Source organism: Pseudophryne corroboree, chromosome 4, assembly GCF_028390025.1.
Source record: "Pseudophryne corroboree isolate aPseCor3 chromosome 4, aPseCor3.hap2, whole genome shotgun sequence".
Taxonomy (NCBI): domain Eukaryota; kingdom Metazoa; phylum Chordata; class Amphibia; order Anura; family Myobatrachidae; genus Pseudophryne; species Pseudophryne corroboree.
The window spans coordinates 519,377,030-519,396,482 of NC_086447.1; the positions used below are offsets into that span (position 1 = coordinate 519,377,030).

Here is a 19,453-nt window from a genome sequence, read left to right on the forward strand (position 1 = left end):
CCAGTGGTGTCAGGGTTTTCAATATAGTCTGCTTCATAACATTGTCTCCTTCTGGCGCATTCAGAAACACAGGTCAACTCTGCCATATTGCTTCAACTGACAACACAAGTGTATATATCAATAATTAGAATCAACAAAAAATCAATGAAGAAAGGCTGCTGCACAAACAACAAATATGTCCAAACAAAAAAACACTCTTAGTGCAGCGCCTAACGATAGTATAGATAAAATAATAAACTGCTGAGACACTGCGCTTGCCTTGACCACTATGTGAAGAATGGAGAGAGTAGACTGAAACAACAAGAGAGGCTGCGCTGTGTGTCAGTAGTTAAGTACAAAAAGAGCAATCCCTGATTAAATCAGCCAGAGACAGGGCAGACTCTATAGACAGGAAGGATTTATTGGTACATAAAGCACATCACTGCAAGTTTGATTCAGATCAACCACACTTTTTAACACAATTTAATAGCTCTTCATACAAGGTCAAGAATATCATTAATAATAATTATACTATACTTTTGACAGATCAGATTTTAAAAACAGAGTTGAAAGATAAACCGTCTGTTATTTTCAAAAAGTCTAACAATCTACAACATCTTCTTGCACCTAGTCTTTTTATAGACAAAAGAAAAACAGAGGCGAATATCAACTCCTCTAATATGGCTCAATGGCTCCCCAAAATTGTAGGATGTTTCAGATGTGGAGCCAAGCAATGTATCACCTGCTCACATATTTTAAACAATGTTAAAGTTTTCAATACTCCTAACTCCCTTAAGGTAGAGATCCGCTCACATATCAATTGTAACAGTTCTTTTGTGATATATCTATTGAGCTGCAATTGTGGTCTTATCTATGTGGGTAGGACGACACGAAAATTAAGAACTAGGTTTCTTGAACACAGACGCAATATTCAAAAAGGTTTTGTGTTCCATAGCGTCTCTAGACATTTTTCAGACAAACACCAAAAAAATCCAGAAGATATAAAATTAATTGGTATTGAGACAATACCACCGACAGCACGCGAAGGAGATAGATATAGAAAGTTATGCCTGAGGGAGAACTACTGGATCCACAAGTTGAGGACCCTAATGCCGGAGGGCCTTAATGAATGCATTGAATTCGACCTAGGATGAGAAAAGTCAATATTTATTAATCAAAAAAATCATGCTATAGATGTTTCGGGTACCCAGTTTCTTTCTGCTTTAAACCCTTTACACAATCTCTATTAATGAAGGTTATAGATGGGTACTATATTTTGATATTTTCTCTAAGTTTTTTTGTGAAATTTTAAGATTACCCATAATGAATAGTCTTCTTGCAGCTATGGTGTGTTGTAGTGAGGTCAGTGGCACGTCGGGTTGAGACACTATTTGGTGCCTCAGTTGGACGTGGGATACGAACTCATGGCAGTCACCAGTGCGCAGTCAATAGAGAATAAATTTATTTTATTCCTCACGTTTATACACGAGCGACATAAGGACTCATGACGTTATGAGCTAACAAGAATATAGGTTACTCATGACCTTCATCCTGACGTTTGTTTTACTTTGACCACTTTTTGTGTCTCTCTTTCTTCTTTTTTCCTATATTTATTTTATTTTAGCTATGGAGATAATATTAAATATCAAGTTCTACATGTACTTCCGAGTGTCTGTCAGCTTACAAATACAGGTCTGAATCTCTTCCACACACAGCAGGGCCAGTGGCACACTGAGTTAGATCACTGAATAGCATCCCTCCACAGACCCCAGTTCGAATCCATGATGGTCAGATAGATACAGTTTAATCATTTATTCATTTATTCTTTATTTTTTTATTTATTTTTACTCTTAATTTATTATTATTATTTTTGAAACTATGTTTCATCGTCTGCTTTATTTTATTCTATCCTATTCTATTAGATAATATATGTCCTCTGCTCAGAACTATAGTAGATTGTCAACATCAAATAAGTAAACTATGTTTAAATGTCATCACAGGTGACGGCTAATTAGCTCCTGCTTCTCATTGTAGTAATTGTCCATTAGAAAACCTTCTGCACAACATTGCAATCCCTATGCAGAGGTTTAATCTGTGGATTTATATTGTTTCTGTTCACGGGTCAATTCTGCCATATGCTTCGATTGTTTTCTATAACAATGTGTTTTTTAAACTGTGTTATTTTGAGAGCGAACGTGTATGTAATGTGTTTCATAGGGCAGTTGCCTTAATTGTTAATCACTGACATCTGCATGTCATCAGTAGCTCAGGCTTTAAATACTGGTAAATGTGGAGGCAGGATCATACCTTTGAAAAAGTCACGTGATCGTGACGAAACGCGTCAGGACTCCGCCTCCAAACTAGCACACCTGGTCCAAGGTGTTACACTGCCGTGCAAACCCTCCTTGGTTTCCAATTTCAGCCTATTACCGGCTCGTCACCGTACAGGCTGCCGTCCATCTCACCACTGCAACTGGTGAGCATTACCGGACTTTGCTTCCATCCAGCCGCAAGCTTATGCCATCTCCTCACCGCGACGAGTGACTACTGACAGGCTGTCTACTAGATATCGTCCCTCCGCTGTGCAACAATTTGGGCAAAGCAGGATTGTTTTGGCCGGGGACGCTCGGCCGAAATTTATACCAGCCCAATCGGAGAGGTACTATACACACACATCACCATCTGCCGGGTGACATATACGAGGTAACCATTTCTCTGGGACTGCACCGCATTGAGTTTCTTTTTTCTGAACTTTATATTGGACCTTTATTGCCATATACCATATACCAGTTATCACTACTCCATATACCTTTGAGACAGATACAGGTGTGCTTTTATTTTAAGTTTGTTTTATTAACCACATGTCATTTTTAATAAATTTAATACCTTTATAGTACACGTTTGCTCATTTTGTACTTAACTACTGACACACAGCGCAGCCTCTCTTGTTGTTTCAGTCTACTCTCTCCATTCTTCACATAGTGGTCAAGGCAAGCGCAGTGTCTCAGCAGTTTATTATTTTATCTATACTATCGTTAGGCGCTGCACTAAGAGTGTTTTTTTGTTTGGACATATTTGTTGTTTGTGCAGCAGCCTTTCTTCATTGATTTTTTGTTGATTCTAATTATTGATATATACACTTGTGTTGTCAGTTGAAGCAATATGGCAGAGTTGACCTGTGTTTCTGAATGCGCCAGAAGGAGACAATGTTATGAAGCAGACTATATTGAAAACCCTGACACCACTGGATCCTCTTTTAGTACGAATGACCATGAAAAAGAATTTAATACTCTATTCTTCAAATTAGAAGGTCAGATGAAAACAGAAACCCGCCATTGGTGGGACATGGTCACTTTGCAAAAATACATAAGAAACAAGAGGATACCAAGGGGTCTCAGGATCTTCAAAACTCTATCCTTTGTTGATGATCCCAATCTGAAAAATAAATGGGACTCTCTATTGGATGATTGTTCCTTCTCATTAATGGAGTTGTTAGTTACTTATCGTAGAGATAAAGTAACCTCATTAGCTTTAGAGATAGAAGACACTAAGAAGAAGCTTAGCTCTTTTTCTGGCCATCCTCAATTCAAACATAATGATATAAAATTAAACAACAAAATACAGATATATGAGAAAGAGATCATAGATGGTAAGAATAGAAAATTCAATAGAGACATAGAAGACTACAGTTTAAACAAAGTTCGCAATTACAACAAACAACGCTACATGACCAATAGGGGTAGATCTAGGAGTATTTCGAATCGGAGATCCAAGAGAACTAACAGTTTTCATAACAGATCAGCCAACAGATATCAGAAACAAAATTCAGACAGGGAATTCAACTCCCCTCATGTACATAAACAGATTGATGGACATCATCTTACACAAGCAGTCACGTCTACCGATGCAGCAGTGAGACCTAAAGGGGCATCATATCACAACTCCCCCACCAAACCTGGGTTTACAGGCACTTATGCTAACAATTTTTTAGAGAAGGATCAGAGGGTCCACAAATACAGACCAATAGACCACATGTCCAATCGATACGAAGTCCTAAGACACGAATCACCAAAGAGGGCCAGAGAAGAAAACACAGAGGATGCAGAGGAGGCCGTAGGTTACAAAGAAAAAAAGAGAGATTTGAGAACATAAGCACTGACAACATTTATAATTTATCCTCTGCTACTATTGGAGACTCAGAAATACGTCTTTTAGCCAAAGGTCTAAAATTTGCGCCTTCCAAACCCCCCTCTTTTTTCACCCTGTTCATTGAACTAAACACTTACATTCGCACATTAACACGAAAGAGATATTTTGCTACCAAAAGATTAGCACAACGTAAAATAGATGGATTCCCTATTGTACTGGATGATCATGATAGGACCAGTATAGAGACATTAGAATCCCTCCTCTGGGAAAATCCTCCTTCTGATTCCACTGTTCCCATTTATAGTTTAGACCATAAGAATGAACGTCTCTCTAAATTCAAGAACAAATCACAATTTTTTCCTTTGCATTATAGAAGCCCACCCATAGAAATTTTTTATAAGAAAACTTTGGATGATCTGAATACTCTCTGTCAGAGGGAACATAGGAGATTTAAATTTAGACAAAATCTCACGGTCCAAGAGAGACTTGCTTTACAAAAACTGGTCAATGACCCCTCCCTTGTTATCAAGCCGGCTGACAAGGGAGGGGCCATTGTCATACAAAACACAGATGATTATCTATTGGAGGCTTCCAGACAACTTAATGACAGTAATACATACACCAAATTACTTAATAACCCCTCTCAGAATTTTCACAGATCTTTGACCATTTTAGTCAAGGAAGCACTGGATAAAGATATTATCACTAAAGAGGAATATAGGTTCCTCATTCCATCACATCCCATCACCCCCACATATTATCATTTACCTAAAATCCACAAATCTCTCACTGCACCCCCTGGTCGTCCCATTATTTCTGGTGTTGGGTCCCTCACTTCTAATTTGTCACAATTTGTTGATTTCTTTTTACAGCCACTTGCATCGTCATTACGTTCACATATAAAGGACACAACTGTGTTTCTCAATGCCATTTCTAAGATCAAATGGCAAAGCTCTTTTTTCTTTGTGACCTGTGATGTACAGGCACTATACTCCAATATTCCACATCAGAAGGGTTTATCCGTTATAGCAGATCACCTTTCAAAGAGCAATTATGTAGAACCTGAGTTACAAAAATTTCTAGTGGACTCCATTTTTTTCATCTTGTCACACAATTTTTTTGTGTTTGACAGGAAGTATTATTTACAAACACTTGGGACGGCCATGGGGACGAGGTTCGCGCCGAGCTTCGCTAACTTATACATGGGTGCCTTTGAGGACTGCCATGTGTGGGGGCGGAGCTTTGGCGCGGACCTCGTCTACTATGGCCGTTACATAGATGACATGTTTTTTGTTTTTGATGGTGATATCTCTCTTTCTTCTGAGTTGATCACACAATTAAATTCGAATGATTTTAATTTATGTTTTACTGGTGAGTCTAGTAATACATCCATCTCTTTCCTTGATATCTCACTCAATATAGTGGATGGTAGAATTACTACCAAAACTTTTCGTAAAGAGGTTGACACTCTGAATTTTTTACATTACAAAAGTTCCCACCACAAACCATGGTTAAACAATATTCCATTTGGACAATTAAGACGTATTAAACGTAATTGCAGCAGTTTAACAGATTATCATTCACAAGCAGATGAGTTATCAACTGCATTTAAGAACCGAGGATATCCTGAATCCCTGATTAAATCAGCCAGAGACAGGGCAGACTCTATAGACAGGAAGGATTTATTGGTACATAAAGCACATCACTGCAAGTTTGATTCAGATCAACCACACTTTTTAACACAATTTAATAGCTCTTCATACAAGGTCAAGAATATCATTAATAATAATTATACTATACTTTTGACAGATCAGATTTTAAAAACAGAGTTGAAAGATAAACCGTCTGTTATTTTCAAAAAGTCTAACAATCTACAACATCTTCTTGCACCTAGTCTTTTTATAGACAAAAGAAAAACAGAGGCGAATATCAACTCCTCTAATATGGCTCAATGGCTCCCCAAAATTGTAGGATGTTTCAGATGTGGAGCCAAGCAATGTATCACCTGCTCATATATTTTAAACAATGTTAAAGTTTTCAATACTCCTAACTCCCTTAAGGTAGAGATCCGCTCACATATCAATTGTAACAGTTCTTTTGTGATATATCTATTGAGCTGCAATTGTGGTCTTATCTATGTGGGTAGGACGACACGAAAATTAAGAACTAGGTTTCTTGAACACAGACGCAATATTCAAAAAGGTTTTGTGTTCCATAGCGTCTCTAGACATTTTTCAGACAAACACCAAAAAAATCCAGAAGATATAAAATTAATTGGTATTGAGACAATACCACCGACAGCACGCGAAGGAGATAGATATAGAAAGTTATGCCTGAGGGAGAACTACTGGATCCACAAGTTGAGGACCCTAATGCCGGAGGGCCTTAATGAATGCATTGAATTCGACCTAGGATGAGAAAAGTCAATATTTATTAATCAAAAAAATCATGCTATAGATGTTTCGGGTACCCAGTTTCTTTCTGCTTTAAACCCTTTACACAATCTCTATTAATGAAGGTTATAGATGGGTACTATATTTTGATATTTTCTCTAAGTTTTTTTGTGAAATTTTAAGATTACCCATAATGAATAGTCTTCTTGCAGCTATGGTGTGTTGTAGTGAGGTCAGTGGCACGTCGGGTTGAGACACTATTTGGTGCCTCAGTTGGACGTGGGATACGAACTCATGGCAGTCACCAGTGCGCAGTCAATAGAGAATAAATTTATTTTATTCCTCACGTTTATACACGAGCGACATAAGGACTCATGACGTTATGAGCTAACAAGAATATAGGTTACTCATGACCTTCATCCTGACGTTTGTTTTACTTTGACCACTTTTTGTGTCTCTCTTTCTTCTTTTTTCCTATATTTATTTTATTTTAGCTATGGAGATAATATTAAATATCAAGTTCTACATGTACTTCCGAGTGTCTGTCAGCTTACAAATACAGGTCTGAATCTCTTCCACACACAGCAGGGCCAGTGGCACACTGAGTTAGATCACTGAATAGCATCCCTCCACAGACCCCAGTTCGAATCCATGATGGTCAGATAGATACAGTTTAATCATTTATTCATTTATTCTTTATTTTTTTATTTATTTTTACTCTTAATTTATTATTATTATTTTTGAAACTATGTTTCATCGTCTGCTTTATTTTATTCTATCCTATTCTATTAGATAATATATGTCCTCTGCTCAGAACTATAGTAGATTGTCAACATCAAATAAGTAAACTATGTTTAAATGTCATCACAGGTGACGGCTAATTAGCTCCTGCTTCTCATTGTAGTAATTGTCCATTAGAAAACCTTCTGCACAACATTGCAATCCCTATGCAGAGGTTTAATCTGTGGATTTATATTGTTTCTGTTCACGGGTCAATTCTGCCATATGCTTCGATTGTTTTCTATAACAATGTGTTTTTTAAACTGTGTTATTTTGAGAGCGAACGTGTATGTAATGTGTTTCATAGGGCAGTTGCCTTAATTGTTAATCACTGACATCTGCATGTCATCAGTAGCTCAGGCTTTAAATACTGGTAAATGTGGAGGCAGGATCATACCTTTGAAAAAGTCACGTGATCGTGACGAAACGCGTCAGGACTCCGCCTCCAAACTAGCACACCTGGTCCAAGGTGTTACACTGCCGTGCAAACCCTCCTTGGTTTCCAATTTCAGCCTATTACCGGCTCGTCACCGTACAGGCTGCCGTCCATCTCACCACTGCAACTGGTGAGCATTACCGGACTTTGCTTCCATCCAGCCGCAAGCTTATACCATCTCCTCACCGCGACGAGTGACTACTGACAGGCTGTCTACTAGATATCGTCCCTCCGCTGTGCAACAATTTGGGCAAAGCAGGATTGTTTTGGCCGGGGACGCTCGGCCGAAATTTATACCAGCCCAATCGGAGAGGTACTATACACACACATCACCATCTGCCGGGTGACATATACGAGGTAACCATTTCTCTGGGACTGCACCGCATTGAGTTTCTTTTTTCTGAACTTTATATTGGACCTTTATTGCCATATACCATATACCAGTTATCACTACTCCATATACCTTTGAGACAGATACAGGTGTGCTTTTATTTTAAGTTTGTTTTATTAACCACATGTCATTTTTAATAAATTTAATACCTTTATAGTACACGTTTGCTCTTTTTGTACTTAACTACTGACACACAGCGCAGCCTCTCTTGTTGTTTCAGTCTACTCTCTCCATTCTTCACATAGTGGTCAAGGCAAGCGCAGTGTCTCAGCAGTTTATTATTTTATCTATACTATCGTTAGGCGCTGCACTAAGAGTGTTTTTTTGTTTGGACATATTTGTTGTTTGTGCAGCAGCCTTTCTTCATTGATTTTTTGTTGATTCTAATTATTGATATATACACTTGTGTTGTCAGTTGAAGCAATATGGCAGAGTTGACCTGTGTTTCTGAATGCGCCAGAAGGAGACAATGTTATGAAGCAGACTATATTGAAAACCCTGACACCACTGGATCCTCTTTTAGTACGAATGACCATGAAAAAGAATTTAATACTCTATTCTTCAAATTAGAAGGTCAGATGAAAACAGAAACCCGCCATTGGTGGGACATGGTCACTTTGCAAAAATACATAAGAAACAAGAGGATACCAAGGGGTCTCAGGATCTTCAAAACTCTATCCTTTGTTGATGATCCCAATCTGAAAAATAAATGGGACTCTCTATTGGATGATTGTTCCTTCTCATTAATGGAGTTGTTAGTTACTTATCGTAGAGATAAAGTAACCTCATTAGCTTTAGAGATAGAAGACACTAAGAAGAAGCTTAGCTCTTTTTCTGGCCATCCTCAATTCAAACATAATGATATAAAATTAAACAACAAAATACAGATATATGAGAAAGAGATCATAGATGGTAAGAATAGAAAATTCAATAGAGACATAGAAGACTACAGTTTAAACAAAGTTCGCAATTACAACAAACAACGCTACATGACCAATAGGGGTAGATCTAGGAGTATTTCGAATCGGAGATCCAAGAGAACTAACAGTTTTCATAACAGATCAGCCAACAGATATCAGAAACAAAATTCAGACAGGGAATTCAACTCCCCTCATGTACATAAACAGATTGATGGACATCATCTTACACAAGCAGTCACGTCTACCGATGCAGCAGTGAGACCTAAAGGGGCATCATATCACAACTCCCCCACCAAACCTGGGTTTACAGGCACTTATGCTAACAATTTTTTAGAGAAGGATCAGAGGGTCCACAAATACAGACCAATAGACCACATGTCCAATCGATACGAAGTCCTAAGACACGAATCACCAAAGAGGGCCAGAGAAGAAAACACAGAGGATGCAGAGGAGGCCGTAGGTTACAAAGAAAAAAAGAGAGATTTGAGAACATAAGCACTGACAACATTTATAATTTATCCTCTGCTACTATTGGAGACTCAGAAATACGTCTTTTAGCCAAAGGTCTAAAATTTGCGCCTTCCAAACCCCCCTCTTTTTTCACCCTGTTCATTGAACTAAACACTTACATTCGCACATTAACACGAAAGAGATATTTTGCTACCAAAAGATTAGCACAACGTAAAATAGATGGATTCCCTATTGTACTGGATGATCATGATAGGACCAGTATAGAGACATTAGAATCCCTCCTCTGGGAAAATCCTCCTTCTGATTCCACTGTTCCCATTTATAGTTTAGACCATAAGAATGAACGTCTCTCTAAATTCAAGAACAAATCACAATTTTTTCCTTTGCATTATAGAAGCCCACCCATAGAAATTTTTTATAAGAAAACTTTGGATGATCTGAATACTCTCTGTCAGAGGGAACATAGGAGATTTAAATTTAGACAAAATCTCACGGTCCAAGAGAGACTTGCTTTACAAAAACTGGTCAATGACCCCTCCCTTGTTATCAAGCCGGCTGACAAGGGAGGGGCCATTGTCATACAAAACACAGATGATTATCTATTGGAGGCTTCCAGACAACTTAATGACAGTAATACATACACCAAATTACTTAATAACCCCTCTCAGAATTTTCACAGATCTTTGACCATTTTAGTCAAGGAAGCACTGGATAAAGATATTATCACTAAAGAGGAATATAGGTTCCTCATTCCATCACATCCCATCACCCCCACATATTATCATTTACCTAAAATCCACAAATCTCTCACTGCACCCCCTGGTCGTCCCATTATTTCTGGTGTTGGGTCCCTCACTTCTAATTTGTCACAATTTGTTGATTTCTTTTTACAGCCACTTGCATCGTCATTACGTTCACATATAAAGGACACAACTGTGTTTCTCAATGCCATTTCTAAGATCAAATGGCAAAGCTCTTTTTTCTTTGTGACCTGTGATGTACAGGCACTATACTCCAATATTCCACATCAGAAGGGTTTATCCGTTATAGCAGATCACCTTTCAAAGAGCAATTATGTAGAACCTGAGTTACAAAAATTTCTAGTGGACTCCATTTTTTTCATCTTGTCACACAATTTTTTTGTGTTTGACAGGAAGTATTATTTACAAACACTTGGGACGGCCATGGGGACGAGGTTCGCGCCGAGCTTCGCTAACTTATACATGGGTGCCTTTGAGGACTGCCATGTGTGGGGGCGGAGCTTTGGCGCGGACCTCGTCTACTATGGCCGTTACATAGATGACATGTTTTTTGTTTTTGATGGTGATATCTCTCTTTCTTCTGAGTTGATCACACAATTAAATTCGAATGATTTTAATTTATGTTTTACTGGTGAGTCTAGTAATACATCCATCTCTTTCCTTGATATCTCACTCAATATAGTGGATGGTAGAATTACTACCAAAACTTTTCGTAAAGAGGTTGACACTCTGAATTTTTTACATTACAAAAGTTCCCACCACAAACCATGGTTAAACAATATTCCATTTGGACAATTAAGACGTATTAAACGTAATTGCAGCAGTTTAACAGATTATCATTCACAAGCAGATGAGTTATCAACTGCATTTAAGAACCGAGGATATCCTGAATCCCTGATTAAATCAGCCAGAGACAGGGCAGACTCTATAGACAGGAAGGATTTATTGGTACATAAAGCACATCACTGCAAGTTTGATTCAGATCAACCACACTTTTTAACACAATTTAATAGCTCTTCATACAAGGTCAAGAATATCATTAATAATAATTATACTATACTTTTGACAGATCAGATTTTAAAAACAGAGTTGAAAGATAAACCGTCTGTTATTTTCAAAAAGTCTAACAATCTACAACATCTTCTTGCACCTAGTCTTTTTATAGACAAAAGAAAAACAGAGGCGAATATCAACTCCTCTAATATGGCTCAATGGCTCCCCAAAATTGTAGGATGTTTCAGATGTGGAGCCAAGCAATGTATCACCTGCTCATATATTTTAAACAATGTTAAAGTTTTCAATACTCCTAACTCCCTTAAGGTAGAGATCCGCTCACATATCAATTGTAACAGTTCTTTTGTGATATATCTATTGAGCTGCAATTGTGGTCTTATCTATGTGGGTAGGACGACACGAAAATTAAGAACTAGGTTTCTTGAACACAGACGCAATATTCAAAAAGGTTTTGTGTTCCATAGCGTCTCTAGACATTTTTCAGACAAACACCAAAAAAATCCAGAAGATATAAAATTAATTGGTATTGAGACAATACCACCGACAGCACGCGAAGGAGATAGATATAGAAAGTTATGCCTGAGGGAGAACTACTGGATCCACAAGTTGAGGACCCTAATGCCGGAGGGCCTTAATGAATGCATTGAATTCGACCTAGGATGAGAAAAGTCAATATTTATTAATCAAAAAAATCATGCTATAGATGTTTCGGGTACCCAGTTTCTTTCTGCTTTAAACCCTTTACACAATCTCTATTAATGAAGGTTATAGATGGGTACTATATTTTGATATTTTCTCTAAGTTTTTTTGTGAAATTTTAAGATTACCCATAATGAATAGTCTTCTTGCAGCTATGGTGTGTTGTAGTGAGGTCAGTGGCACGTCGGGTTGAGACACTATTTGGTGCCTCAGTTGGACGTGGGATACGAACTCATGGCAGTCACCAGTGCGCAGTCAATAGAGAATAAATTTATTTTATTCCTCACGTTTATACACGAGCGACATAAGGACTCATGACGTTATGAGCTAACAAGAATATAGGTTACTCATGACCTTCATCCTGACGTTTGTTTTACTTTGACCACTTTTTGTGTCTCTCTTTCTTCTTTTTTCCTATATTTATTTTATTTTAGCTATGGAGATAATATTAAATATCAAGTTCTACATGTACTTCCGAGTGTCTGTCAGCTTACAAATACAGGTCTGAATCTCTTCCACACACAGCAGGGCCAGTGGCACACTGAGTTAGATCACTGAATAGCATCCCTCCACAGACCCCAGTTCGAATCCATGATGGTCAGATAGATACAGTTTAATCATTTATTCATTTATTCTTTATTTTTTTATTTATTTTTACTCTTAATTTATTATTATTATTTTTGAAACTATGTTTCATCGTCTGCTTTATTTTATTCTATCCTATTCTATTAGATAATATATGTCCTCTGCTCAGAACTATAGTAGATTGTCAACATCAAATAAGTAAACTATGTTTAAATGTCATCACAGGTGACGGCTAATTAGCTCCTGCTTCTCATTGTAGTAATTGTCCATTAGAAAACCTTCTGCACAACATTGCAATCCCTATGCAGAGGTTTAATCTGTGGATTTATATTGTTTCTGTTCACGGGTCAATTCTGCCATATGCTTCGATTGTTTTCTATAACAATGTGTTTTTTAAACTGTGTTATTTTGAGAGCGAACGTGTATGTAATGTGTTTCATAGGGCAGTTGCCTTAATTGTTAATCACTGACATCTGCATGTCATCAGTAGCTCAGGCTTTAAATACTGGTAAATGTGGAGGCAGGATCATACCTTTGAAAAAGTCACGTGATCGTGACGAAACGCGTCAGGACTCCGCCTCCAAACTAGCACACCTGGTCCAAGGTGTTACACTGCCGTGCAAACCCTCCTTGGTTTCCAATTTCAGCCTATTACCGGCTCGTCACCGTACAGGCTGCCGTCCATCTCACCACTGCAACTGGTGAGCATTACCGGACTTTGCTTCCATCCAGCCGCAAGCTTATACCATCTCCTCACCGCGACGAGTGACTACTGACAGGCTGTCTACTAGATATCGTCCCTCCGCTGTGCAACAATTTGGGCAAAGCAGGATTGTTTTGGCCGGGGACGCTCGGCCGAAATTTATACCAGCCCAATCGGAGAGGTACTATACACACACATCACCATCTGCCGGGTGACATATACGAGGTAACCATTTCTCTGGGACTGCACCGCATTGAGTTTCTTTTTTCTGAACTTTATATTGGACCTTTATTGCCATATACCATATACCAGTTATCACTACTCCATATACCTTTGAGACAGATACAGGTGTGCTTTTATTTTAAGTTTGTTTTATTAACCACATGTCATTTTTAATAAATTTAATACCTTTATAGTACACGTTTGCTCTTTTTGTACTTAACTACTGACACACAGCGCAGCCTCTCTTGTTGTTTCAGTCTACTCTCTCCATTCTTCACATAGTGGTCAAGGCAAGCGCAGTGTCTCAGCAGTTTATTATTTTATCTATACTATCGTTAGGCGCTGCACTAAGAGTGTTTTTTTGCCAGGTGTCTATTAACTGAAAGTCGTGTAAGATTGATTTAAATCGTTTAACATCATTCCTAGAGGATCTAGGCGCTCCAGTAGAAGTATCTAGAAGAGGCTCCAATGCCCAGTTAAGGTCACCCCCTATCACTAATATCCCCGTCAGAGATCGTTCTATCAACTCTAAAGCCTCCTTCACAAAGCGGATCTGACCCTGATTAGGGAGATAGAGGTTAACAAATGTAAAAATTTGGCCAGCAATAGTAGTCCTCACCAGCAGGCCCCTCCCATCCCCAATTGGGATTTCTAATACATCATTCAGTCTAATATGTTTGGCAAATAGGATTGCAACTCCTTTAGCCTTAGCTCCAGAGAAATCATTGAAGTACCCCTGCGGGTAGTGACGGGAGTGTAGCTTCGGAGAGGCACCCTTTTTAAAATGCGTCTCCTGGAGGAACACCACATCTGCTTTGTCGGTGTGTAGAGTGTGTAGGAGCCGGGACCTCTTCTCGGGGATATTAAGGCCCTTTACGTTAAATGATACTAACTTTAAAGTAGCCATAATAATCTAGTAGTCATGAGTACCAGCATTGTTAATTTGCTATGGAACCCATATTGCCTTACTAAATGAGCGGCCGCCCAGGGCATCTTGTCTGGGTAATGGGGGAGGGGTAGGAAAACACAAGAGGGAGGGAGGGGGGGGGAATAACAAAGACAAACGAGATAAAGAAAACAGCTGTCGATGCAACAGCAATACTCTGCGTCGTTAGTCATGGGAGACCGGAAACGGCCCATGATCTACAAGTGTACAGCAGAGCAAAGGGGGGGTCCGGGGGGAACCGGGACACTTCACCATCGATAGCATTAAAGTATAAACAATACTATTAAAAGTTGTTTAGTGGATATAACAGTTCTAATAAGGGGAAAACTAAGTCAGTAAACTGCGATAGCCTAGTAGGGCAGTAGTGACATGGAGGTAGGACAACGTGGTAAGAATTGCTAGTCCAGTATGAGAATGACAACCTAGAAATCGGGGAAACAAACATAGATAACAGAGTATACAATATGGCAGGGTGCGTCAGTCCATGTGCGTCCATGCGTGGTAATCGAGTACCAAAGTAGCCCTTAAAGTAGACTATTCAACCTGTACTGAAAAAACATTGTAGAAGAGAGAACAGCAAAACATTACTTAATAAACATAACCAATAGTCACGTGTCTTTATGAGTTGTTGCCGGGGTTCCGGTCCATCTTCGTCAACCCTCGTCATCCGTGGCACCCGCGGTATCAGGCACATGTGAGGGTTCTCCGGTCGTGTTGTTTCGCCGCCGCCTCCGAGGATTGCGGACTCTGTGCCACTGTTCCCTTTGGGGTGGTGGAGCCAGCGAGAGTTCAAACGGGTCCAGCCAATTAGGGAGGGTTGGGGCCGGGATATCCAGAGCTAAGCAGAAGTCCTTGACACCGTCGTATTCCTGTAGAACATAAAAGGATCCTTTATAGTTCACTTGGATGGATATCGGAAAACCCCAACGGAATTTAATGTTACGGCTCTTGAGTTCATCTGTGATGGGGCGGAGTATCCGCCTCTGCTGTAAGGTGGACCACGAGATGTCTGGGAAGATTTGTATCTTCTGGCCCTCAAAATTGATGTTCGGTGTTCGTCTGGCTGCTCTGAGAATCTCTTCTTTCTCTTGAAAGTAGTGGAGCCTGCAGATAACGTCTCGAGGTCGCTCCGTCGGTGCTCCTCTCGGGCGTAAAGCCCGATGTGCTCTGTCGAATACTATCTGGTAGTCCGAGTCCATTTCCAGAAGTTCATTGAATATTTTGGTTAGGGCAGATTCAAGGTTTTGAGGTGCGACGTCCTCAGCCAAACCTCGTATTCGTAGGTTATTCCGCCGACCTCTGTTATCCACGTCATCTAATCGCCGACCCATGGCCACCAGAGAACACGACTGCCGCGAGATGAGATCATGGAGGTCAGAAATTTTTGTGACCGTCTTTTCAGAGCAATCTTCTAGTGCTACTACTCTATCCGCAACATGCGTAATGTCCGCCTGCAGAGAAGAAAGACGGGTCTGTATAGAATCCTGTATTCTTTGTTCCATGGATTGAAGGTCGTGTTGCAGGTCTTGACGGGTAGGCAGGGATCGCAGTGTGGAGAGAATGGTGGATAGGTCCGAGGATTCCATCATAGGAGATGGTGGCGGAAGGGGAGCCGATTGCTCCTCAGTTGTCTTATCTGCCATAACTCTGGAAGGCAAGGAGGACGAAGAAGGGGTGGTTGAGGTCGGGCCAATTATCGGCGGCCGGAACAGCGTCTGAAATGCCTTGGTTTTGGATGTATTAGCTAAGGCAGATGACCTTTTCTTGGTTGACCGTCTGCCCGGCATGAGGCACAATATTAGGCGTGATCGGAGGGGGTTATCGTCGAACTGGGTATCCACATATAAGCATGAGTGTCGTATCACGTGTTCCCCCCAGCGTGGCCTGATCAGGTCATTGTATGTTACAGCTCAGGTACCATAGCGTGAGAGGGTTGTAGTTGGATAGTGTCGGCACACCATTCATCCATCTTGGAGCGCTTCTAGCCTCCCCTCCGAAGGTACCATGCAGTATAAGAAAGTCTGAGGATAGGGATGTAGTTCAGGAGTTTGCCATAAGAGGGAGATCTCGTCTCAACAATGGTATGGAAAAGTGTAGCTGGCTGTGAGTTTCTTCACAGTGTAAATGCACGGTGGTCAAAAGATTGGGGCCAGCAGATGCCCCCCTTATGAGTCTCCAACCAAACCTGCGGAGATGTATGACAGGGATGCTAAGAGGCAGTCCAGTGATTGTCTGGGGTGGTGTGGGCCTGCTGCCCACAAGCAATATGGCGGCGCTGGTGTCACATACAGGGCCTCCGGGACCAGGTTATCTGATATGTTCCTGGAGTGGCCCGTAGCATTGGTGTCAGTGTGAGAGGGTCCCCCAGGGCTCTGCGGCCTTCTGTGTCTGGGTATGAATAGGGACAGGGGGTGTATAGGAAGGGAAAGGGTTAATTATTATTATTGTTATTTATTTATATATTTTTTTTTTTTAATTTATTTTTTTATTTATTTATCTAATTTATTTTCTACTCCGTGTAGCTCTAAGCCACTTCCCCCTGGTATTGCAGTGCAGTATTGCAGTCCCAGGGATCCCAGTCCAGCAGCTCAGCAGTGAACTTCCCAGCACCTCGAGTATAAGATGGCCGCCGGACGCCCTTCAGCGCCGCCCCGCGAGTCCTTTCTCCGGGTCCCCGTCGGGCAGGTATGTGCAGGGTGCAGCTGGTAGGAGGGAGGTACCGCTAGCCGCGGCCAGCGGCAGCCGGAAGAACGGAGCTCCGGGGGAGATCCGCGGCCCGGGCAGCGGGTCCTGGAGCCGTCTCCGGCCTGCAGCCTAACTCGAGGTCCCGGCTCCTCCAGGTCCCGCAGGCCGCAACCCGCAGGAGCAGTTAAAACTGCTCCCCGATTCCGCGGCGCTGCAGGAGGCTCAGCAGGGGGTACAGGCAGGGTAATAGCGGAGGTGGGGTTGTCAAGGAGGCACAGGAGGGTGAGAATAAAGTAGTTTGGGCAATGGGTCCCAGGAGCTCTTGTCAGATACGTCTTTCTCCTTTTGCATCCAGACCACGCCGACATGCATGTTTCTTATGTGGATAACGGTAAACAAAAAGTTTAAATGCACCCCAATTGGAGGCTATGGCAATTTTCTGGCTGGCCCCAATCACTCAGAACTGGAAATGGCTGTAGTACATGTACAGTACAGTCACTTACATTATACTAACATTTAAGATGATTAGCAGCAGTAACTGGTTCAGAGAGACGGCCATTGGTATTTCAGGGACCCTTAAGGTATGACATCATAATGAAAGTAGCTGTATTATAAGTAGTACAAAGCATTTCTGTTTCGCTTTAGAGTCAAAACCACTGTACATAATGAAAGTGCCCCCTCTACGTATACAGAAGGAAGCAACACTGCATAAGAAATAAAGTAAACAAAACACACAAAGTAACATGCAAAAAAATTAAAGCATAAATAGAACAATAAAATAAATATTTTGTATATACTGTAGTAAACATTACTGACTTAGAACATAGAAGAAAAGGTATGATGTAGCATTTACAGTGAATCATCACAGAGTGTGTGGGCTATTGCAGGGACTAACCTAGGTATTTTACTTTTAATCTAATAATAATTCCCATCCCATGTGAAATGATCTGCAACTGTTCACCTGTTAAGTGAAAACATAAAAAAAAAAAAATATTAAATAGTTTGAGTATCATTGCAGCAGGGCCGATTCTAGCCCTTGTGCAGCCCCGGGCGAAAATAGGGGTGTGGCATCATAAAGGGGCGTGGTCAGTTATGTCTCCTGTAGAGTTGTGCCCTCGTTTGTGACCCCAGTAGAGTTGTGCCGCTTACAAAAAGAAAAAAAAAGAAAAATTAATTAATGCCGGCGCCGCTCCTCTGATCTATGGGAGAGACGTCATGACGTCTCTCCCATAGCACCGCATAGACACTAGAGGTCAATCATGACCCCTAGAGTCTATGTGCCGCTCCCACAATGCCGTGCGCGATAACTTCATAGCGCACCGCACAGCACCGCATCTACCGAGGACCTGGAGGCACCAGTAGCAGATCTTGCTATGGCGGCGGCGCCCTCTGGAAGGCGGCGCCCCGGGCAAAAATCCTGCGTGCCCGTAGCAAGATCCGCTACTGCACTGCAGGGAACCTCCCTATATAGGCAACACTCATTTAGAAGTACACCCAATTAACAAGTAGCATTTCTCACCTCTGCTACTCATTGCCGCTTATGGTGGCCAATCCCGGGATCGGCGGGATCCCACGATTTTGACCAAAAATTGGCCGGGATTCCATCCCGGGATTGGGGCTTTGGGGATGACATTGAAAAGGAACCAATCCCGGGAAACCCGGGATTGATAATTTTTCAATCCCGATTCCTGGGATTGGAAAAATAGCCCGGTATTGGCCACCCTACTGCTACTAATTGAATAGTTAGTCCATCAGTTTACACAGAGCCAGCCTTAACTATAGGCAGGCTAGGCATTTGCCTAGGGCATCCAAGCATGTTTTGGGGCATCCAAACATGTCCCTGCAGTATCTCATGCTGGGAGGGACAGTCTGCAAACTAGTTGTTACTTTCTAAATGTATTCAATCAGTATTTGTATACACTGCTGTTTACATTTGTCAAATAGAATGCAGACAGTCCCGTGAACTCCTGACATGCTTGCATGCCCCTGACTTGTGAGACCTCAGACAGCAGAAGCACGGTAACTGCAATTCCTGTACCTGTGACATTTTCACTGACTATATAAGGTTATTACTGGATGGCTCCTTATGATACCACGTGTATTTTGGAAGACTGCTCCACATAAATCTGACATCACTTATAGTGCTTGTGCACATGGGGGAGGGGGACCCCTTCCATCCAGCACTGAAACGTGGTCAGTAAATTGTGTTGCGCTATTTCTATATGAAACAACAGTGCAGCATGACTTTCAGACGCGTCAGACTGGAGGGCAAAGCATATCGCTCCTGCAGTATAAAATAAAGGGCATGCAGTTGCCGGG

The 19,453-nt window shown here is 41.0% G+C and overlaps 1 protein-coding gene across 7 annotated transcripts in view; it reads right to left on the reverse strand.

Moving 5' to 3' along the window:
• The window catches only part of TBC1D32 (TBC1 domain family member 32), an 851,129-nt gene that overhangs the window by 571,226 nt on the left and 260,450 nt on the right, over window positions 1–19,453 (reverse strand). The gene's annotated exons all lie outside the window — the stretch shown is intronic.